The 24,690-nt window shown below is 38.1% G+C and overlaps 1 protein-coding gene across 2 annotated transcripts in view; it reads left to right on the forward strand.

Moving 5' to 3' along the window:
- Nucleotides 1-24,690, forward strand: part of LOC135462097 (SH3 and multiple ankyrin repeat domains protein 3-like) — a 73,735-nt gene that overhangs the window by 4,575 nt on the left and 44,470 nt on the right. The window contains exon 1 of one of the 2 annotated variants that reach the window (XM_064739455.1): nt 4,854-4,970. The exons of the other annotated variant lie outside the window; for it this stretch is intronic. The gene's annotated coding sequence lies outside the window, so the exon portion shown is untranslated. Of the gene's footprint in view, nt 1-4,853; nt 4,971-24,690 lie in introns of those variants that run through there. 2 annotated transcript variants of the gene reach the window in all.

A 24,690-nucleotide genomic window follows, 5' to 3' on the forward strand; every position in this document is an offset into this window, starting at 1 on the left:
GAAGGGTATATTTTTTCCTTAGCTCCCTGATTTAAGGTATGGTGTTTAAATGTTTATACTCAGATGGAAGGTTAAGCTTTTTTGGTTCAACTCCTGTATAAAGAAATCTCATACATGGAATCTGGTTATGCTTTTTTATTTTTGGCTCCCTAATCTAAGGTATGGTGTGTAAATGTACATACTAAGAGGGAAGGTTTTAAAGCCTTCTGTAGTTCCTGCATAATGGGGTCTCGTGCATGAATTGAAGGTTAAACTGGCAGACACCCACATCCACACTGACTGAGGGCTCAGGCTATTCGAAATACCAGCACTAACACTTGTCATCGCATTTAGGTATGAATTTAGAAACCCTCAGGGAAATGAATGATATTTACCTGTGAAAAGGCTGGAGACAAAATATATTTAAAAAAAAACGTCAACTTTTATGATTCAAAATTCAAATTAACGTTCAATATTTAACACACCACAAAGCCATATACATGTAGCTTTTACCTGTATGTTTTACAACTACAACTCCTTATAAACACCTGAACAAAGATCAAATTCATCTTCTGTTAGTTCAGAACCCGAATCTTTTCAGATATATCAAAACTGCATCGTCGTCCGCTATTGACTCGAATTGATAACTGCAGTAAAACCTTTTGAAAACCTAGAATGCAACTCCGAAATGACATTGTTTTGATACGAATTCTCAGATTCCACATCTCAATCTGTCTTGGGTTGACCAGCTATGACATCATCTGCTGAGCGTAGCGGACTGCCGGCTAAGATTGGCTAGGGTTGTAAATCTATTGTTTTGTGGATTTAAGGATTGCTTTCTCAGAAGCCCTACCAGTCATATACTATTTAAACAGGTTTCAATCTTTATAATTACGACACTAATCCTTTAAGCCTTTTTTGTCTTCAGCATACAACGATAGAAACTTATCTTTTTTTTTTTTTTTCCTGTGATGTTTAAGGGACCATGTGGTGTACATTTAAACAGGGCATACTGCTAAAACTTTGAACCTAGTTTATTGATTTTAGTTCTGTTGGCTTTGTGAATGTTTTTTAGTCAATTTAATTGATAGACTTTCAATGTAAACATTTACAAGTTATATAAACTGTTTGCTGTAGTAAACACATTTTCTCTAGAAAGCCTCCATGCAGGGCTATTATTTCTTGTACTCAGGGTCTCTGTGGTTATTTTATTTTTCAAGATTTATGGTGTTTGCCAAATTTACCTATTTCTTTTAATCAAGAAAACATTCATGTAGGGCTACAGTTTTTGTAGTCGTAGATCTAGGAGAACAAGAAGGGTATATATGATCTTCCGTTTTGTGGAAACACTTTCTTCTCCTGTAAACACAGATTTCTATAAGCCTTTCTTGTAGGGCTCCAGTTTCTTATGCAAAGACTTGCATGTATCTAGAGAATCTTATTGTCTCTCTGGCTCTTTTACCAGATTTATTAAGTGTCAAAATTTAACCTAATTTTTGGACTTTTCTCTATATTATCTGTAGAAAGCTTTCCATATCTACATTAATAGTACTAGGGTCCTCGGTCACTGGCATGTACCTTCTTATACTGCGACGGAATGTTTAAACCATCCTCCATAGACAGTGACTGTTGTCAGCTGAGTATTCGCTCAGCCAATCATAGAGTTGCCGTGTCCATCCTTAGCACATGAACAGCCATTTGTGGGTAGCGATTTGCATACGTCAAAGTTTACTTCCATGAGTTGGTGCTAGCTCTATAGGGCTGTGATTGCGTATACTATAACAGTTCTGTCTTGTTGCATAAGCTTACCTCTGTACTTCCTTTGCTAACTTTAGTATACTACTGCTGGGCACCAAATAATTTGTCTGTCCATAGTTATAGTCGTCTCAGCTATTTCTTCCAGGTAAGTGTAGCCATGTTTCATCATACTTGTAAATCAGCACGAGCATGAAACTGGTGGAAATTGGATAAAATTCCAGCTCCAACCCCCGTGTTTGAATGCATGGTAAGATCTTGGCATTACCTACATGGAACTAGAGAATAATATCTGTGTATGATGAAGTCATTCTCCTTACAGTACACCCTAAAATACACAGAACTACAATTGTCCCTACAGAAAAACGGAAGTTGTAATGGGGGTCTGCGTCCCTCTGGCTTCATTTGTTCAGGAGAAATACCTATTTCCTGTTTCGAGGATGTGACTTTCAGTTTTGAAAAAATTGTATATTGTTAATTGGTTTTGGGTCATGTGACATTTTTACCCACATTTTTAGCAAGTCTTTATGAACAAGTTGCTTTGTGCAACTGTTTCAGTTCAAGCCCAGTAGCATGAGCAGTTTGGGAGTTGATTGTTTCGTTGTGCATAAAATCTAAAATGGCAATCAAGTCACACGATCAAAAATCTCTAAAAATTAAGGTGCACAGCTTCAGGCTAAAACACACTGAAGTATCATAAATGCCTGTTCAATAGTTATAATCTGAACACATACAATAGTGTTTCAAGCCTAAATAGCTTGAACCACTAAAAAAAGTTTGGTTTGCAAGAAAGATAATTGAGCCAAAGTAGAAGTACTATAAATTGAGAATAAGAATTTATTACCAGAAAAAGAATTTTTCAATTTTTTTTCTTCAAATAATGTTTTATTCAAAGAAAAGAAAAGTATCGAGCAAGCTTATGTAAATGTATTTAACCCTTGGTTTGGCAAGATGTTAAAGGCAAAAGATCACTCTAAAATGAAATACTGTATATATCAGATGAAAGACCATTAAAAACTGTCCAGCAAAGTGGCAAAGTTCAGTTTTTTTAGAATTTTCTAACCTAAAAAAATTGTGTTTAGAGATCAGATTCTACAGTGGTGACCCAGAAGGTATCAGTTACATACTATACACAATCATATCTATAATTTTTGCCTGAAATAATTCGTTTCAAAGCCAAATTGGTGATTGCATTCATAAAGCTCTATCTGTATACATTTTGAATGATGAAATAAAGCAGTCTAATGTGTGTTAAATAGCAAAAACCATATGATATCACTTGCCCCATTGTGGTCAGAAAAGGCCACCATAGAATAAAATAATCAAATGCATTTTTACAAGGTTAAAAAATTCTTTAAAAAATCTATTTTACTGGACAAGTTTTAATGGTCTTTCATCTGATAATACTTTAATTTATCGTTTTCTTTGCCTTTAAATAAGTGTATAGCTTTTTCCCTAATTTTCCGGAAAACAGAGAGACAGAACTAAATGCCAGGAAAAATATAACCTCCATGGCAAAATGGTACAATTCATAAATCCTAAATTGATTTTAATGCCATAAATGTGTCACAGAGTAATTATGCAACTTTCAATTTGAAAAAAATCCAGTAAATGTTAATGACTGGATACCATCTGTTGGGAGAGTTTGATGTAATCAATCTACATGTGTTTAACTAAACTATCAACTAAACATGATACCCTATCACCCAGTCTCATGACTTACTAGAGATAACTGATAGCTACATGTATGTAGGTGTAACAATGACCAGACAGTCTGGCCCAGGGTCAACCCACTGAATCACATGTGTACAGGCTGGGTGATCAAGGTCCTTTGTCTACTAGATGGTCGATCAGACCTAGAACTTAAGGGCAACATGTACTAGATGTTAAGCCTTGGTAGTTTGTTCTCTGCCAATATGAGGGTTATTATAATACCATATATTTCCATATTGCTTTATTTTGGTTCTGTTTTGGACTTTGTGATGGTAAATGTGATATGTTGAATCAAAACGTCACAGTGAGACTGGGACCAATTATCATGTTCGATGTGGTAAATCTTGAGGTACATTAGTTGCAGACCAGTTCATACAAACGAGACAACTCTTTGGTGCACTACAAAAAAGTACTACAGCAAGTTTGTAGATTTTTAATTTCGTGAACATTTGATACCAAGGCATGATGCTGTCTTGGACCGTTGAACTTGTGTTTGTTGGTACCTTGTTCAGGCTTACAATGTCGAGGGCTTCAGTTCCTATCACCAGCTTTTGCTGTTTTCACATTTCATGAAGATAAATTTCATGCTTATCCAGCGTCCAAAAATTTAATCGTTTGGTACCAATAAACCACTGTCACTGTGTAGTAAGTGATCACTAGCCTGGCTTTTTTTTTTTTCATCACGGCAAAAAACAACAGAAGTATTCCAGTATGCGGTTGTACTTTATCATTGGATAAACTAGTCAGTGATAGCTCAGGTGACCAATGAAAATTTGGTTTATTTATATAAGGCGTGGAATATTGATAATTTACTTCACTGTTGTTATGTCAGTGACATGGGCAAACTATGGAGTAAACGTAGATATAGGTAACAATAATGATCAAAGCACATTGTGACAGTCTTTGCATGATTACAAACAAATATGTGGAATTGTAAACTATAAATTGCTGTGTGATTTGAAACTGCAATACATGTACCCCTACCGATGTGATGACTAATCTTGTTGAATCAATGACTGGATGGCATGGTGTCAAGATAATAGGGTGGTATAGACTTGTAAAAGTGGGTTGAAGCATAAGCTTAGAAGTGTGTTTTGATGCCTGCTGTGGCTGCATGGCATCTGCGTGTAGATGATGCAGTGTTCAGCCTTAGTGCACCTGATCTGTGTATTGATTTGAGACTTAGGCGTCTACCTGGATAGGCCTACTGTCCCTCTCTAACTGGATGGCCACACCTATGCCTAGATCTGCTGAATTTGTGTTGCCATAACAACATGCTGCTGCAGGTAGGTGTACATGTACGATGGGTAGACATTACGGCAGGTAAAGTATACGTAGTTCGGAAGTAGGCTTTGGTTTTGCCCATATCCCACAACATGTTTTGTATGTGTCGTGATGGGTATAGTAAAACATACACACTATTTTTGGTTTGCTGGTGAAATTTTTCCTTTTTGGATTACCTGATGATGAATGACAGTATTGTGATGAGGTACGGGTCACACCCCAGCTAATGGATTCCACAGGTGAGATATTGGATAGGAAGGGTTGGCTTCTCTGTTTGTCCGATAATTGTCAAGTGGCTTGGGCGTGTACCATTTGCACCTGCTGAACTCAGCCTCTCGGTATCTCCTCATCAGTGGATTACCGTAGTTGTTGGGATTTGTATTTGTATTTTAGGCATTTCCCACTGACTTATCTGATCTGTTGGTAGGTTGTTTTGGGGGACTGCATGTGAACAGTTTTGTCCTACAGTGCATTTATATTTGTTAATGTATTATCGAAGTACAGGCATAGCTCATGTCTTACCTAAGGGTTGGTGCTGCATGGCATCAAATAGCAGAGAAAGCAGTGTTAATGTAAATGTTCGGGGTGGTATCTCAAAAAGTACTGCATGTATTGAGCTCAGGCTTTTGATCACATGTAGAGCACAATAACATGAGAGGGACAATTAGTCGTTGATATGCTGTGTGCATATTAATTACTGTAAATCATGAAATCCACGACTTGGCATATTGTGTATTAGAATCAATGTAAAAAGACATTATTTTCACACTAAATTTTCCCTACTCACAATATTTATGCTATGTTAATCTGTAAACTGCACTTAAAAAAATATTATGTTAACTAGTTCCAGTAAAAAAAAAAGGTGGACAGTCTGCGTATCTTGTTGGCCGCGCTGCCCGGGTTGTGTCAGTCATACAAGGAAGACCTGCCCTGCAATTAGCCCTGCCAAATCCATGCATTTGGCTAACCCATGGCCCGGGTGATGGGCTCTGTTTCGAGATATGAGATTTCTTCTCCTTGTGTTGAGCAAAGCCAGCATCACAGTGCTTCGACGAGTATACAGTATCCAGTACCCATGGATTGAAGTACCTGTGAAGCGTTTTCACCTTCATCGATTTGCATACCGATAAAATAGTGTTGCTGTATTTTATGGGGGATGTATACTTTTCTGAATTGATGACCAGTGTTTCCATAGAGAGTCGAGATTTCAAATTAATTGTTCATTTTGTGAGATAATCAGTGTAAAATGTTCAAGGAAATTTTGTAAACATCGCAGCTGTCAATTCTCTGCGATTCAATTCTTTTCACCATTTGTGTGGCTCTGGTTATAACCAGCGTGAAATTGTAATAAAGACTGACGAAACGTGGACACAGGCCTATGCACTGTACATGTACCTCCAAGAACAAGTCACCCAGGCTGAGGTTCTACTTATACATGTGGTCTACTTGCGTAGATCCTCTAGTTTTTGGATTGTGAATTAAATTAATTTAGTCATGGACTGGTGACAAATTTGAGACTTTATACCATAGTATGTTATTTAAACATATGTATGTTAAAACAATGTTTTTATGTTAAAAAGTATCACAGGAAAAAATAAATAAGGCTTGAATTACATTGAATTGAAATGGTGAAATGCCAATTTAAATTTTGTTTGGGTACACGTTACGGGTTTCAAGGTAAGGCAGGCGGTGGGGTCTCGCGTTCACACAGGCAGGGTGGGAACTGAGCTAGAATTCCGCCCTGTAGCCTTCAGGCGGTTGCAGGGCAAAGTCTGGCGGCTTCATACAGTGTGTGTCACAACAGTCTGTTTCAAACAAGCAAGTAACCTAACAATTTTTGTATTCCAGGAGTGAAAATTGGAACTTGTCTTTTTCGATTGTCTTCTTTGGGGAGAATATTTTAAAGACGCAAAATTTATGTCATTTACCACGTAGAGGTACATACATGTACTGTCAGGATGAGCAGATCTTCTCATTTGATCATGTTAATCAAGATGCTCTGTCAAGTTCAAGAAACAACACCCGTGAAATAATTCAGGCAATTCAGTGATTGAAATGCAGGAAGATAAAGAAAACTGCCCAAGGCAATATATTAGTAAAGTGAATGTGCAGATATCAGCCTTTTGCTTAGATTTGGATGGAAAAAAGTGATGCTTGCTTCAGACATGTCTTCAGTAGCTGTGGATACAATAAAATCATCAGGACTTATTGATTGTATTTCTAGTTGATAAAGCTTACATAGATATTTGTGGTATGCTTAATTCTGTTAAGAATACAGAATACATGTATACCCAGAGTGATCATACATGTACATTCTTTTTTTTATGTTGATGTAGATATACATAAATGTGTCACATCAACAGATAGGACGGTGTGATTATGTGGAAAATAATAGATTCGTACATGTGTCTTTGTAGCTGCTTATGTACATATTGATCGACACGTGTTATTATATGCAAGTGTGTGTGAATGGGAAAGCATGTAATATATATGTTTTATTCATGTTGGGGCCTTCGTGGCCTAGTGGTATATAGCATGCTAGCGCCATAGAACTTTTACTTAGGAACCTCTCACCAATGCGATCGATTAAGGTCTGTTGAATTCAAGGGAAAGTCTGCAACCAACAGACACTCAAAATATTGGATCATGAAATATTTTCGAGTTAGTGATATAGAACACAAATAAAATAAATAAATAAATTATTCATGCCTGGCTTCTTTAGCTCGATGTAACTGACATGTATGTCATACTGTACATGTACACTAAGCGTCGACGTTGGTGTCCAACAACATGAAATGTTAAAATAAGTGTTAAGGGTGATATCTCAAAAGTGCTGCATGCAGTGAGCTGGAGTTTTGCTCATGTGAAGTACAACGACATGTATAGCAAAGTACAGCAACCTGTGGAGGGTCGTGGTCGTGGTTCTGCCCGGTTTCCTCCCACTATAGTGCTGGCCGCTGTCGTATAAGTGAAATATTCTTGAGTTTGGCTTAAACATCAATCAAATAAATAAATAAATAATTTGTTCAAACAGATTAACGCATTGTAATTTTATTGGTCAGATATTTTGACCACGAGGAAAAGCGTTCATGTCGTTATGGTATCTCAAAATTAGGCAATGCGACTCAGCATTCAAATGCAGTGAAAAGGCATGTTTATTACTTCCTCCAGCAAGGATTCTTATTCCCACTGAGCAAAACTCATTGCGGTATTTGCCCTATTTCATGGCATTATTTTCAGCAATTGGATAATACTTACAAACGATGCTAATGTTTTATGAGCCCTGTGACACAAAGAATGTAAGAATATAAAAATCGAGTTTACCTAGGTTTTTATCATGATGCTGGATAGGAATTCCCTTTTGCGATTTTGTGGATGCCTCCAGCTCCCTGTTCAGATAATCTCAATCTTAGCACATAAATTTTCAATATTTTCAAGTTAAAGGCTCCATACTTCTGTTTGTGTTTACTTTAATTGGTCGAAAAGGCCTTGGCAGCTCCTGGATGCTCGTCGCATTGGCTGGGATAATGCCCCTTCCCCCCCCCCCCCCCCTCCCCCCTCCCACTTTTCCTTTCCTTCCAGCGCCCCTGCTATTGAATGTTAGTTACAAATTCACAGGTACATGTATGTCTACTGGCAGAAAGTGAATGGAGTGGATGAATATATGAAGAGGCTAGTTTTAAACTGGCCTGGCCAAGTGATGAGGGGCTTTGAGTGCAGGGCTAATACACATGATCGGGTTAAAGAGGCACCAGTCTTTGTACAACCCTAGCTCATTCCATCAGCTTATCCAAACATAGCCTATTGATAGAGGAGGGAATTCTGGGTACAGATTTGAAGCAGGTAGGAGCCTTAACCAAATCACCTGCCCCCAGAGGAGCTCAGGGTATACCAGACATGAATATCTGTCTCAGTGTTTCAGCAGGACCAACTGTATAAGCACAGTGTAATGATATTTGTGGCAGTTTGATAACTGGTGTTTCCCAAATCTGTATTTGAGTGATGATTTTCTGATTAATCAGTCTGAATTCACATGGGTTAACTTCTCAGAAATCAGATGTGTACACAATTCGTGTTAGACTGCTCAGCTTTAAGGCGGCCATGTTCATGCAAGATGCCTGCAAGCGTTATTGTGTAAGTACTGATACATTGTATGGTTATGTATAGACTTTTAGTAACTGGAAATTGCTGATGAACACGAAATGTACATGTATTTACAGCTTGAATTCCTCCTGTCCACACTTCCACATGTCATATTTCTGTCAAACTTGTTGTCAGTATTGCTAATTATGCCCTCTCTGTATGAGTGAATAACATTGAAAAGATCATTCTTTACCATCTCTTATTCTGAAAAGTTGCTACATGTAATTTCAAGCCTAGTATCCTGATAAAGAAAGTATGTAGATGTACTTAATGTTGAGAAAAGTTCATGTATATCATCACACCTATTGACTGTGTTTGTTATATTTTCCTGCCTCACTCCCACCATACCTTTTGCAGTACAGTTACAGATATGAACTGCTTCATTGAAATTGTACAGGATGCACATCGTGAGAATACAAGGAAAAATACATGCATTTCTTAAAATTTTAATTTCAGTGGAGTAGATTCTTTCACTTGGTAAAGTACGTAAATCTTTGAGCTCTTATTTGTGGATCATGCTGGCTTCCTCTCCAGCCGTACATGGGAAGGTCTGTCGGCAACCTGCGGATGGTTGTGGGTTTGCCCCGGGCTCTTCTCGGTTTCCTCCCACTATAGTGCCAGCCGCCGTCGTATAAGTAAAATATTCTTGAGTACAGCATAAAACACCAATCAAATAAATAGATAAATCTCATTTGTGGACTTGATATGCATACATGCACTATATTATTGTCAGTCTTAGGCCAGGTGATGTGATTTCTTTGGACATAGTGTACGTAATTTGCTCCCTGTAAACATGCAGGTTGGCAAGGACGCCAGTTGTATGCACAAGAATGTAAGAGAAGTTTGAACATATTTCTGTCCAGAAGTTTGACAGATAGGTAGAATTCTGAGGTGGTTTTCATTTGCATTTGCCCAGTTTTAGATACATGTGTATTAACTTAGTACTGATTAACCACTAAGGACATCCTGGGTTTATTAAAGGCTATCCACCCCATTTTGAAAACTTCAGGTATCACTTGGCCCACCCACCAAAAATAAAAATGCTTTAAGCCCCACTCATGCGAATTTAGATGTCAGAAAAACATGAAATGTATGGTTTTCGATGGGAATAGGTTAAAAAAGTGAATTTGGTTCTATTTTGATTGTGTTTGTAACTATTTTCTGTGATTGCTAGTAATTGGAGGCCGAACAAGTAATATTGCCCAGGAGCCTTTCACCAATGCGGTTGTTCTGAGTTTAAGTCCAGCTCATGCTGGCTTTGTCTCCGGCTGTGAGTGCAAAGGTCTGGTAGCAACCAGCGGATAGTTGTGGGTTTTCTGCCAATTTTCCTCCCACCATAATGCTGATCATCGTTGTATAAGTGAAATATTCTTGAGTACAAGCGTAAACACCAATCAAGTAAATAAATAAATAAACTAACATTGCAATACAAAGTTAATGGTGTCCAACACAACTGGTGTATATAATAGCTACATTTACTTCAATCACACTAGGGACTGTTCCTTACTTGAACAGAAGTTTTCTGACACATGTTTGTGTGTAACTGTGTACATGTTGTTTAATGCTTAATTCATGTGGGGAAATATGTACGATGTCAGCTGATGTGAATCAACCTTTACATTTATCAAATGTACAGAATCTTGGGGCTTGTAAAGCATGGAGAGCATTAAGCATCTTGTGAGCATCTGTTTTGAAGGTGCTGTGAATATGAATATGCCCTGACTATGAATATGCCATGACTATGAGTATGCCATGACTATGAGTATGCCATGACTATGAGTATGCCATGACTATGAATATGCCATGACTATGAGTATGCCATGACTATGAATATGCCATGACTATGAGTATGCCATGACTATGAATATGCCATGACTATGAATATGCCATGACTATGAATATGCCATGACTATGAATATGCCATGACTATGAGTATGCCAGGACTATGAATATGCCATGACTATGAGTATGCCATGACTATGAGTATGCCATGACTATGAATATGCCATGACTATGAATATGCCATGACTATGAGTATGCCATGACTATGAATATGCCATGACTATGAATATGCAATGACTATGAATTGAACCATGAATTCCTTTGACACTCTGAATAGAAATCTCAAAAATATCAACAGTTTGTCAAAGTGCATTGCACCTAATGAAGGCAAGTGGTTGCCTCCGTCCATAATTCTGACTGGCATTATATAGAGGTGAAATTTAAAATAAGGAGTCCTCCTGAAGTCCCCTTGAAGTCCCTCAGTGTCCATGGATTTCGCCCATGACTAATTTGCCGATTTTTCCTGATTCTGAGATCTTTTGATTTTAGAAAGGTGTTTTTAGGTTGACTTGGAACATGGGATGATATTCAACTGGAAAACTGCAAGTTTCAGCACCAATGGTAATATTTTAAGACATTTAAGTGCCTCTATTTTTTAGGTCATTTAGAGTAAGCCCTTTAGAACCACCTACATCTAGATGACTTCCAATTGTGGAGGGCTAGAGAAGTCTCTTGACCAGTGTAAACCATCAGTGGAAAATCAAACTTGTCCCTCTGAAATGAAGCATGAAAGGGACTTCCTGAAAGTGCAGGTAAACAATCTGTATGCTAACATACAATGTAACTAGGTCATGAAGATGATGCCCGGCCTCTCTCTGGTTGATGAACCTTCAAATTTTATTACTTGTACACACTAACTTACCACTATGGCTCACCTAGATGTTCTTCATCACAGTGTCATTATTGCAAAATTGGAGCCTGTTACCATTGTTTGCAAGCCCAGATTGTTTTTAACAGCCTGTTGTGATCTTCATGTAGGTAAATTTATTTATCACTTTAGGCCCAGTATTGAATGTTACAGTACATGTAGATTGTACGTGTACATGCATGACTACACATTTAGCACGTTCACTGATCATGGTCAACCCCCTGGAAGAATTTTTAATATTATTTCATACTTGATATTTTAGAACACTTCTGGGCTCATTTTATAATGTTTAAAGATGACAGCATAAGCTATGATATACATGTAAGTTGTTTCTGGCACTGAGATACAACTGTTTAATGATAGATCCAAATTGTCACATGTTCAACACGCTACAAGAAAACTCTTAGTTGGGGTACAGACTTTTTAAAATCTGTTACATGTTATCGTGTTATCATCAAGGTTACATGTCTGTTACATTTTCATGACATCATTACTATTTTTAGCCTTACTGAAATGAAAACCAGTGTCTTGCAGTCAGTTTTAGCCATTATTTTCATCAGCTATGGCCTGAATGAGTGTCAAACAAAGTTGTTGACCTCCTTGAGGAGACCGATATACTGATGACCTTGAGTGGAACCAGATTCTTGATGGTAACACTTTGTCTAAAGTTGCATCAGATGACAGTGAATTTCATATTGATGACAGCAGTCAGTCCAGTGATGACAGAGATCCCAACTGTGTCATCTGATTCGGAACATGTGGCATACATACTAGAGAGGGTGGAGTGAAAACAAAGGGTGGCTTGTTTGGTTCTGTTAGCCCTATTCTCATTTCCCCTAATGAGTTTTTCTGGCCACATGCTGTGGTACCTTAGTTTTTATTTATTTATGTATTTATTTATTTATTTATTTCATGTGGTTTGATTGGTGTTTTATGCCACCATCTCAATTTCTTTTAATCAAGAATATTTCACTTATATGTCGGCGGCCAGCGGAAACTGGGAAGAGATCGGGCAAAATTTAATTTTGAGAAAAGATTGGAAAGTTAACACGTTTGAGTATCTGAGATCGTATCAGTGTGCTCATTTGTGACAACATAAACCTGAACTCATTTCAGATCTTTGACAGCTTACCCAGGGACGAAGGCCTGTACTGTTACTTATATGGTCATACAGGCTGTGTGTGCTGTATTACACGGTGACGGAGTATTGGCTGGAGTGCAGTTACTTGTAGCTTGGGTCACCTTAAACTACATGTAATCTGTGATTTAAAGGGATTGAATTTCAAAGCTTTAAGTGTTAGCCTACAAGGGTATAATTGCTTTAGGTTTGACATCCAAGCTTCATGCAGTAAAAGTGCTGCTCTTCTGTATTTCGTCTTCAGTGTTGGTGATGATAAAGACATGTATTTAGGACATGTAATTAGGACTGTTCTTGCTCCGAATATTTTTTTCTCCGCAGACAACTTTTTTTTTTTGTGAGAAAACTCACATCTGTTAACTTTCTACACATGTTCATTACCAAATCCCTTGGGCTATACCTGCTACCAGCACCATATTGGAGCGGTATGGAAATCTAAAAAAAAAATTCTTCTCCATAATCGCTGATCGGATTGTATTGAATATTGATTGACATGCATGTACAGGACTACTGGGAATGTCAGGATAGAAAATGTTATGCAAATCGGTTGAGAAATGTGGAAGCTGGCTATTGGTCATTGTAGTCAAGTGATGACCGGTGGATGAACTTTGAAAAAACAAGATCGCAGTTAGATGTAGTTTGGCATGCTGAATACAACCATGGTTTTAGTTTTTTCCTACGATGTATAGTTTTTCTTTAAATTGCAATTATAGCTCATTTCAGGGTCGTTTTTGAACGTCACGTGACCGGACACCGTCATAGCTATGAAGCTGAAAATTGGTCAGTAGATAGATCAACCATAGATCTTCATTTTTGACTCCATTTTGACTTCATTTTGTAGGACCGCACAGCTACGACTGATAGTTTTGCCATTAAAATGCATTTAAAAACTTGTTACTTTTATTCATAGTCAGCTCGTAAAAATTGCAATGTCTCCAAAACCGGTAAAGTTAGAAAGAACAAACGTGGCATTTTCAATAGCCAACATATGTAGCAATTTTTGACGCTTTGTGCTGTTTGGCCAGTCACATGATTTAGCAGCCAATTTTTAAATTTTATTGATAAGCTTTAACCATCTTTTTCCGTAAATCGGCTGATGATCATTGGATGAAATTTTGCTTGCAAGTTTTAGGTGGATTGCCCTAACTACATGTATATTGTACAAAAACTTTTTATTTGGTATGCAAGTTGTGCTGTAACTGACCAATGAAATTGGCTTTAAAGTAGGTCAGGTCTAAAAACTGTCTGGTACTGCTTGAGGTCAGGATTACAAATCTGTAATCTGTACAAATCTGTAAGTATTATTTTTGTGCTTGGTATAGTTTTCAGGTTATGACCAAAAAAACATCAAATAATATAAAAACATTGGGGTTCAAGCCGGAATAGCTGGTCTGTGCGGTGTCACTTCGGGTTACCTTAATGGAATGCATGTATAGATACAAAACCATCTTAATCAGAAGGCCTACATTCTTGGTAGTCATTAACGCATTGTAAGTTCACTGTATATCATGTATGTAAGATGTGTTAACCGGAGTAAATCGACCTTTGGGGCAATATTTGAAGGCGTGCATGTCCCCTCTTTTCTAACTCAACACAGCTCAACAATTTTCAGCGTACATAGAGTACATGTATTGCGCTTTGCACACAATGATTTTCAGCTTTACAGCTGTAACAGTTTTCTGTGACGTGACCGCTAAATATGGTGGAAATGGTACTACTTTTCGCAATTTGCGGCAAAAACTATACGTTGCATTGTGCCTAATGTCAATTTCCTGATGTCAGTCATCTTCGCCTTTCAACTGCTCGAGACATATCTGAGTCATACCACACAGCCAGGAGATGGTAAGCATTTCAATCCTTCTGTAAAAAGGGTCAAGTCGGGGAAAGTTTTCGACAGCCGTCTCCTCTACCATCCACTCTATTATATACCACCAAGTCCACGAGGCAGGTCGCAATTTTCACTTCAAATTTTCAATTCGGGGCCTGATTAGCATATAGTAAAGAAGACAAGAATTGCGCAAAACAAAGCTGCCTTTCAGAAGTACACGCACAACATTGGATAGTCATACCAGACCCCACTCCCGGTCATACCCAAAAGACTTAAAAATGGGTTTAACAATATTCTTGGGGGACGTGGTAGTTGGCATGCTGTCTCTTTGTAACTTTTGTGAATATTAATGAACACACCCCCTTCACTTCGACCAATGAAAATTTGTACTCATTTGCCCAAGGTATTTTTGCCTATTGATTATCTGTAACATTTCACACAGTTCAGAAAATCTGGCCATATTTTTGGACAGAGCATTTAGAAGTGACAGATTCAAATGGTCTGCCGTAGAGAGAATATGAAACTGAGTTAGGATTGCGATGGTTATTAAAGGTGTTGTTGTGGTTATAACCTTTACTGTAAGTCTACACCAGCACATAGGAGAAATAGAATTTCATCTGTTTGCTTATTTGAGCTTATTTACATACATACGTCGTTATGCCTGAAATTGATCAATACAGAAGCAGGCGATGAAAATCATTTGTGAAGACTGCTTGAGAGCCTTGAAACTGCAGTTTGTTTTAGTGACATGTAGTATTTTCGTGCAAGCTTTTTACATGTTTAGATTAAGTGATAAGACTTAAAACAGTAAATATTGTCCATTTTCAGGACAGGCACAGCAGGAGAAAGGGTATCGTATCTTTGCAATTTGGCCTTCATGGCCATTTTTTTTTCCCTTCCGACTATCAACATCCGTTATTGGCTATGAGCAGCACATAAATTGAACCTATGACATTTGTGACCATGATTTTATTGAGAGAGCTTGAACAACGCAGAAACAAAGTTTGCTAAATCCTGAATAAACAATTTTTCCACAGAACACTGGCTAAGTTGGAGTACTCTTTCACCAAGCAGACTGTTAGGTTTTCCCTGTCTTGGAAAACATACAGTGCACCAACATCCTGTGCAGTTTTCTTTCTATAAATGCAAAGATGTTCAGACATATTTTGACATTTCCTACATATATTGATTGTAACTAGGCAGTGGTACCTATACCTCTACATGTATGTCCTAAACATGCCTGTGTAGCTACTTGTTCAATTTAAAGTTCAGATTTGTTCCAATCTAAAAACCCCTGTCCTTCATATTTAAGGTTTTCATACAGTTTGTATTCATATAATCATAGCTAATCAAAATATCATCATACTGTGTTTATGTTAATGCCTCTCCGGCCGTATGTGGGACGGTCTGGCAGCAACCTGTGGATGGTCGTGGGTTTCTCCCGGGCTCTTGTCGGGTTTCCACCCACCATAATGCTTTCCGTCGTCGAATAAGTGAGAAAGTAAATATTCATATTTAAAACACCCAATGAAAATAAATAAATAAATACTATGTTTATGAAAATTGTAAAAGTTATAATACCCATATATTGTTTTCAGAATTCTATTAGGTGTGTGCTCAGGCTAGCTGTTAACACTGCAGATTTCATTTTCTCATGGGTAGTTGCTTAATTCAAGGGACGCAGAACTTTACCATTCTTGGGGAGTTCCAATCATTGTGCAGTTTGCAACATCCTTTGGACATTTTTCTGTTTGTTTCCCAGCAGGATGCATGCATGTATATATTTGAAATAAGAATCCAAAATGACCTAAGGTAGCAAATACTGCATACTGCGTGTCATTTAATACTCATTTGTTATTCTTCATACATGTAAATGTAGTCATATACTTGTTGTATACACTGGTTTTTTTTTCCAATAACAAAGGACAAGAATTCTTGTGAAAAATATTGTTGTGTCCATCAGCATGCTTGTTTTCTCACATTCTGTCAAACATGTGTTTATTATTTTTTTTTTTAATTTCCTGTTAGATATGTACATGTACAGGTACATTCTTGGAATCTTTTGGAATGTAAGAATAAATAAATTATGTAGCTCTACGTAATTTATTTATTTCTTAGATTGGGTTAAAATGCATGCCTAAGATTAGAGTGTCAGGCATACTGGAGGAGGAAAGCCTGTGCAGACCCTGATCAGTGAATGCTAGTACCTCACAAAGATCTACTGATGTGTAACCACAACTTTCTAATTATCATAACGTCTTGCACATTCCTGAATTAATGGCATACCCTAATACATGTACTTCAACAGTATCAGTCATCTCTGCGACCAATGATTTAAGACATTCTGAAAGGTACAGTACATGTATAGATGATTAAATGACTGCAGAGTTTTATAAAAGCGTGTATCTTTAGTGACACAAACAAATCACAATTAGCATCTCGTTTCACCATAATTGTATTGCTAAATTCCACTGCAAAAAGTGCTTTAGACATATTATGGGTTGAGTAGGTTTAAGATTTACAGTGTGTCAAATATTTAGTAAGTTGTTATTACAGCCAAACCTGCATAATCTGTGTTTGCGGTTAATACACGTATTGCAGGTAATGCGATACCATGTGAGCTGCATGTATGTGATTTCAGGCAGAGAGTTTCTAATTTCAGGAAATTGGATCTATTCCATGAGAGAAATGAGATTAGAAACTTGATCTGATTATAGGCTGGACTGTATAAGCGGTCTAGGAAAATGTGATAGACAATACTAACTGACTTTGACATCTAGGTTGACATTTGTGTACCACTTGTAAACCACACCTGAAGGAGCACTCCACGGCAGTAATCTCAATGCCCATTTTTAGCTTGCGGGTACAAAGGGCCTATGGATAGAAGGTTGAACTTTTTCTTATTGGTTTGAGTTTTATTGGCTTTGTGAATGTTTTGTAGTCATTTTAAGTGATGTAAAAATTTACCAGTTATATACATGTATACACTTATTTTTTTTTTTCGAGGTTTATGGATTTTGCCATATTTATTTATTATTTATTTGTTTATTTGATTGGTGTTTTACGCCGTAGTCAAGAATATTTCACTTATACGACGGCGGCCAGCATTATGGTGGGTGAAAACCGAGCAGAGCCCGGGGGAAACCCACGACCATCCACAGGTTGCTGACAGACGGAGAGGAAGCCAGCATGAGCTGTTGCCTTATTTACATGTAATTATTTCTTGTAATCAGGAAAACTTTCATGCAGGGCTACGATTCTTGAGCACAGGCAGATCTACCTATACATGTAGGAGAAGAAGAAGGGTAATGATAACCAGGTTTCCCTGGTGATTTTACTAAATTTGCCAATTTTTGTTTTGTTTTGTGGACTCACTCTGTTCTCCTGTAAACATAGATTTCCATAAGCCATCTCTTGTATGCACATCATCTGTAGAAAGCTTTCCATATGTATACTAGTACTCAGAGCCTTCGGCCAATGGTCAATGGCTGTAATAACAACTTCTCAAATATTTGACATACTATAAATCTTGAACGTATTCTACCTCTAACATGTCTGAAGAACTTTTTTTGCAGTGGAATCTATGCATACAATTATTATGAATTGATATGCTAAAAATGATTTGTTTGTGGGCCTTCCTTGATTGCGACGGAATGTTTAAACCATCCACATACACCGCCACTGTTGTTTGCTGAGTGTATGCTCAGCCAGTCATAGGATTGTAGTTGCTACATGAATAGCCAGACTTGGGTAGCGAGTTTGGAGCTAAAGCTCCTCTCAAGGAAGTTTTTTACCAGCATATCTCAGCCATTGACAGGGCTGCAATTCCCACCCATAGTACTTGGATGTATGTATGTGTGCATGGGGTTTAATGTCGTACTTTACAATTCTTCAGTCATATAACAACGAGGAGTCATTAGGTGTGTGTACATACAGTATGCAGTATTGTGTCTTCTTGTGGCAGGGAGAGTCCATGCCGACTAAGTGCTGCTGTACCTGAAGCATCAGATATACCCAGTCACATTATACTGACAACGGACTATTAACCAATCATATGTTTCCTTGCTCTTCAAGAAATTTAAGCTTGTCAAAAGCTATCCACAAGCTTCAGACTATATAAATGAGCTTGTTGAAGCCCCCTGCTAGCTTACTGAAGCTGCCCGCTTGCTGGCAACAGCTTCATACTAACTAGCACAAGTTTCCTGCTAGCCACCAAAAACTTCCCACCAGCAAGCACAAGGTCTCTGCCAGCTTCCGGGTTTTGCCAGGTAGCTACCCGATTGCCACTGCTAGCTACATGTAGCACAAGGTCTACTGCTAACTTGAGGTTACTCTGGCTAGCTAGCCAAGCTCTGCACTGGCTGGCATAAACTTTCTGGATGTTCAAGCCAAGGCACTCAGTGCCCTTCCAGTAATCAAATCTCCTAGGTAGTAATAAAGCACATGTGGAAAAGATTAAGACAGGACATTGGACTTTGACTTTGTGCACTTACTGGCAGTTGACCAGAAAGAATTAAGAGCAAGAAAATGTACAGAAGGTTGGACTTTCTAATCGGTACAAAGAATGGCAATGGACTGCTAGTTTGTGGTAATGACATTGCGTGATGAAAAATGTCTACATGTAGTTGAACTACAGTGATGCTGCTGTGTTTGCGATGTAAATCTTGTGGACTCCTGTGTACAGCAACAGTAGGGAGGCTCGAAACTGTCTGCATGGCCTAGCTGTATCAGTATACAAACAACTCACCAGTGCTGCAACTGTTTTAAAGTGTGGGTCCCTATTTTCACTTTCACTTTCAAAGTCATCTTGTATATTTTTCAATTAATTAATACTTTATCATTCATACTGTTTAATTCCCCTGTAATTCATTGAATGCCCCGTAAACTTATACTGGATTATATCTCTGCATAAAAGAATTTGACATATAAGTGCATTGCATGTAAATGTAATTGTGATAGCTGCAACACTTCTCCATCAAGATCAGATGGTGTATATAAACTATATGTTTATGTATTGCTGTATTGATGTATTGCTGTATTGCTGATGATTATGACTCCATTCAGGATCACCAGTGTCTTGGGTTCATGATAAGATTTAACTACACTTAACACTTGTATAAAGACCTCGTTCAGATTTTATTTCTCATTAATAACAGATCGTTTTGTCAAGCTGTATTCAGTCGGTCATTTACTAGGTATATTGGAAAATATTTGGCCTGGATGCATATAATTTCCATTTAAATTAACCATGTCAGTTAGTATTTTTTCTATATCTTTTATATCAGTTGAAGCATGATACAATACAATTGTGAAAAGTTTGTGAAATGAGATTTGTAATCACAAATGCACAGGCATGTCACAAATTGAAATAGTAAATCAGGCTTTGGAGAAATGGAACAGCAAGCCTCAATCATGAACATAAAACTGCCCACTGCTCTTATTCGCGTAATGTACATGTACATATCTTTACATTTCAGAAAAATAACTTTTGTCCTTTATTCAATATTACTAATCCAGACTTATCTCATATTTTCATATTTTTTAATATGTCTGATTCAAGTAATTAGATGGCTTATTACTTGAATTAATCAGCCGCCATGACAGCTCAAGCTAAAAAAAAAAAAAACAAAAAAAAAAAACACAGAAATGAGTGCTGTGCAGTTAATATTTCAACTAAGACATTATTTTTATTCACTTGTCAAGGATAACGTACCGTACATTAGATTGCATCCCAATGTCAGAACTGTTCCTGTTTGGTAACAAATTTTGCAGAAAAGAAAGAAGTCATCAGTACAAGTTTTTGTGTGTTAATAAATGACTGAAGAATTTGTTAAACTCTTTTGTTCTGGTACATAGGCAGTTTTAAATGGCATGTGTGTGAAAATAGGTAATTAAAGGAGAAGAAAATTTAAATATCAGTCAAATACCATTGAAAAGAGTATGCTTTTCCTCGCAGGTGCATGCCATAAAAAAATTTCTAATATGTACCTCATGTTGATAAATTCTAAATAAAGTCAGCGCCAAAATCCGCTGTGGGCGACTCCATTTTGTCTAAGAGCTAGTCCTGAAGTCCTGTGTGTTAGGAGGAGAATTGCTGTCCGAAACTGCCGAAGTGCAGTTCGCACACTTCCGGTAGAACTCTTCCTCCCAGAAGGTAAAGAACAGTACTGTTCGTTTTCCGCTTGACGATCAGGAAACCGGTAGTTTGAACGACTCACTGGCAGAGAGGCAACACACCACCAGCATAAATTACAGGGTGTTATAAAGATGGAGGATGCAATGGACTCAGTGATTTATGCCAGCTTTGCTGTTTTCAGGCTTTAAGTGTATGGCGAGGAAAAATGGGAAAATGATGCAGCAGGTACCACCAGATAGAAAAAAATATGTTTTTTCAGCCTATAGTGTCATGTTTTAAAGTTTTCTTCTTTTTTAAAGTTCCTGGATACATATTCCAGTATTGAGAAGTGCCAGTTTGTAGCTAGTGCAATCTACGCAGGCTAGCGTGTGCCAGATGTAGCTACCCTGGATAGCTTGTGCTAGCATGCTATGTTTCAAATGGAAGCTTACGACGAGATAGCCTACACTTTCAGCTATCTAATTAAGATTGAGGGACTGAACACAAGCTAGTAAGGGTGGCTAGCACAAAGTAACCGGGTGGCTAATCCCAGATAGCCTCTTGAGCTAGGGCAAGCTAACACAGGGAGCTAGTACTAGCTGGCAGGGCTCTAAACAAGTTATCACAGTTAACTGTTAGCTGTGTTTCAGAGGGGAGCTTAAGGACAGGTTGTGGCCAGCTAACACTTTAGCTGGTGGGGGGTAACTTGTGGATGGCCTGTGACAAGCTTAAATTTTCATGACTGTGCCCTAACCTTTCACCACTGAGCGCCAAGCGAGGCAGCGGCAAGTACCATTTTTTAAGTCTTTGGTATGATTTGATCTGGGTTTGATCTCAAGGTTTCTAGGCTTTGAGGCGGATTCACGGATCTCTAAAGATTAAACCACCGAAGCGGTCATAGAATATTGGATGCCAAATACAGTTCACAATTTGGATATCAAAGACCACTGCCCACCAGGACATCTTTTGTACACACAAAGTCACTGCTCTGCAATCTTTAAAGGATACATGAAAAGGACGTCTAAAACCAAGATTATCTTTCTAAGCCAAATGGAGAAAATTATGCCCCAAATTTTTTTTTAATTTTTATTTTTGGGTTATTTTATACTTTTGTTAATCACCCCTCTATTGTATGCATCTTTTCCATCAGTGGTCAGATTTTTTCGAAAATTATGTCATTGTTGAACTTTCTTGTAGCACTGCAAACACCACCCGAAGTACCCTGAGCCTGGTGAACCATGGTCGCTATAGTTACGAACCTGAGTGTATTTATTTAAGTGACCAGTCGCTGACATTTTGTTTTCTGTGGAAGATTTTCTTAGTTTAAGCAGATAACACATTTGTCCATAGTTATTTCCCTACGTTCGGAGACGGTCTGTTGTGCCAGTATTAATTTTTCCGAAAGGAATGGGAAGGTTTCGGGTGTCAGCTTCTTTAAATCTCCGCATACGATATTTTGACAAGAATTGACAAGAAAAATGAAACGATCCAACATTTCCTTGAATGGGTCAGAATGCTCTGAGCTGTCACTGTGAAACTCCTGCATTAAACAGCCGTAAGTTTTTAGTGGAAACTGCACCAGGTACAGTTGCATGCTGAATGACACATACGGTTTATAAATTTACTTTGGTCTCTGTTGGTCACTTCCACTGCACAAGATTTATTGTCCGTTGGTTGCTAGCCCTGTTTACATGTTAATACAGTGTATTAAGCAAGGGGACAAGTGCTCAGACTCTGCTTGGCTTCGCCTGGCCAACATAATAATACTGTATAATCCATCTTGTAGAAGGTGTTAGATTAGAGCAATGATTTGCTGGTTCACTACCTGAAGAGGTCAGGTGTGTATTTGGTTAAACAGTACCCATATCTTCCTGCTTCCTTGTGCCAACAAGGTACTGTACAGTGTTACCAGGAAGGTATCAGTGAAGAGAAAGTAGTAAGTTTTTTGCTCGAGTGGTCACGTTGTCACACCAGAAGCTCAGCCTGTGGTTACAAGGTATGGAATGCTGCCAGCTGTCATAATTCTGAAGAAGAGAGTGCCCCCAAAGAGAATCATGCAGACGGGTGGTGGTTGTGGTGTGCAGTCTAGTTCACTTTGCTTAAACATGCAAAATGGTTTTATTTATTTATTTATTTGATTGGTGTTTTACGCCGTACTCAAGAATATTTCACTTATACGACGGCGGCCGGCATTATGGTGGGAGGAAACCGGGCAGAGCCCGGGGGAAACCCACGGCCATCGGCAGGTTGTTGGCAGACCTTCCCACGTACGGCCAGAGAGGAAGCCAGCATGAGCTGGACTCACAGCGACCGCATTGGTGAGAGACTCCTGGATCATTGCGCTGCGCTAGCGCACTAACTGACCAAAATGGTTTTAAAATGTATTTCCACATATATGCATTTTATGAGAAGGAACATGTTTCTAGGGTTTGTGGAATTATTAGATTAGGGTAAAGACTAGAGGATAAACATGTTGAAGAGTTTTTATAAACAGGTGACAAGCATATGTACATGTAATATACTTTTCCCTTTGACAGGTGTGCAATTTTAGGTTAATAAATACTTGCAAAAGATGAAAGCAGTGTAGGGATTGTGTACAGGTGCTGTGTATTACAAGTACAGTACCATATCATGTACATGAACTGTGATTACTGAAGGACTATACATGCATATCTACATGTACAAGTGATGGTGATCACACATTTATGGTGTAACATACAGCTGAAAGCTGAGTTACATGTACGTGCACATGTGTGTACATGTACCAGGTGTTTTGACTTTGCCTGGTGTTGCGTTTCTCAACAGGAACATGAAGGCCTAACATGCACGTGTTCTCTGGGCCCCCCCTTAAAAAAAGTATTTTTGTCCATACATTGTCAAAAAGCATTGATTTTTTTCTTTCTGATATCATTTTAATACATCTCTGTTTATTTAATATCTAATGAACACCATATGTTAATAATTACCCAGAAATATGTGGTCCAAAATATGGAATAATTTTTTATCATTAATGGAAGACATGCATGTGTTCCATAAATATCCATGTGATCAACTAGTGAACATGAAATCCAAGACATTAGCCATACATGCAGATGTCTATATATATATTAACTGAACATTATCAAAATAGCAGTGTACATGTAAATTTAGGTTCACTCAGCAAAGAAATAATATAAAATGTAATTGATAGTTTACTGTCATTACCGGCAGTTACAACAGGGATTATTGGGAACTACATTTCTCCTGAATGTGTGACCAAGGGCACAAACAGGCTCAATGTGTTATAGTTAAGTATTGTTTACACCTTGTTGTGGTTTGACAGCTTAATTTAGATGCAGTGGGTTGGGCCAATGGTCAAACCACACATACATGTATGTACACGCAGTTGGTTAGCAATAACCTTAATTGAGGTAAATTGGCAAGAGACAGGATTTCACCAGTTACATGTGACCATTGGGTAACTATCTCTCTGTCATGGTTGCTCTGGTTTTAATATCTATACGAGAGTCCTTGTTTTCGTTTTGTGACAAAACCAGCTGGACAGTTTTTTGCTGCAAACCATTAATATGCCAAAAATCACCTGCACAGCAAAACTGTGGACGGCCTACACCCTGGGATAAAGATAGATGGAAGGATATGAAACTCGGCTGCCTGAGCCCACCATGTTGTACTTGCTATTGTTTTAGCTGTGGCTTAGGTGCCACAATATCTGGTTAGCAAGCCGCGAGCTGAGACACGTCTGGACTGCTTCGGGAACTATCAACAGCTGGCGGAGAGAGCCGAAGTCATCGCCGACGGACCTGTTGAATGTGTGTTCATTTCTTCACGTACATGGATAAGTATGATTCCCAGATACCTAAGTATAATTGTGTAGAATTAAATGTACATATATTCTGTAAGATGGCTCGCAATCTAAAGACCATGTGATTCCCCAGTAACAGACGGTGTTGGAGAAGAAGAATTCGTCCCGCTACGGTCAAAGCCTAGGAAAATACCTATATTTACATGGCTGTCAGGGATAGAGT

This window comes from Liolophura sinensis, chromosome 1 (assembly GCF_032854445.1).
Source record: "Liolophura sinensis isolate JHLJ2023 chromosome 1, CUHK_Ljap_v2, whole genome shotgun sequence".
Taxonomy (NCBI): Eukaryota; Metazoa; Mollusca; class Polyplacophora; order Chitonida; family Chitonidae; genus Liolophura; species Liolophura sinensis.